Consider the following 502-nt stretch of genomic DNA (forward strand, 5'->3'; position numbering starts at 1 on the left):
GGCAAAAAGTGAGCGGATTTAGTCAGTCGATCCACTATCACCCATATAGAATCATTATTTCTCCTTGTTTTAGGCAATCCAGTTATGAAATCCATGGAAATGCTGTCCCACTTCCATTCGGGTATATCTAAAGGTTGCAACATCCCAGCAGATCGCTGATGTTCCACCTTCGCTTTCTGACAAGTTAGACAACTTGATACATATTCCACTACATGTTTCTTCATTCCTGGCCACCAATAATTCTTCCTCAAATCCGGATACATCTTTGTTGCTCCAGGGTGAATACTCAACTTACTCTTATGAGCCTCTTCTAAGATCGTTTTCCTCATATCTGTAATTCCTGGTACACAAATCCTACCATTACATCGCAAAATATTATCTGATCCAATCTTGAACTCAGTCGTCTTCCCTTGCACTATTAGGTTCCTCTTTTCTTGTATTAAGACATCATCTTGAGAATTTGCAATGTCTTCAAGTAGTCCAATCGAAATCTTAATCATTC

Source organism: Cicer arietinum, chromosome 5 (genome assembly GCF_000331145.2).
Source record: "Cicer arietinum cultivar CDC Frontier isolate Library 1 chromosome 5, Cicar.CDCFrontier_v2.0, whole genome shotgun sequence".
Taxonomy (NCBI): Eukaryota; Viridiplantae; Streptophyta; class Magnoliopsida; order Fabales; family Fabaceae; genus Cicer; species Cicer arietinum.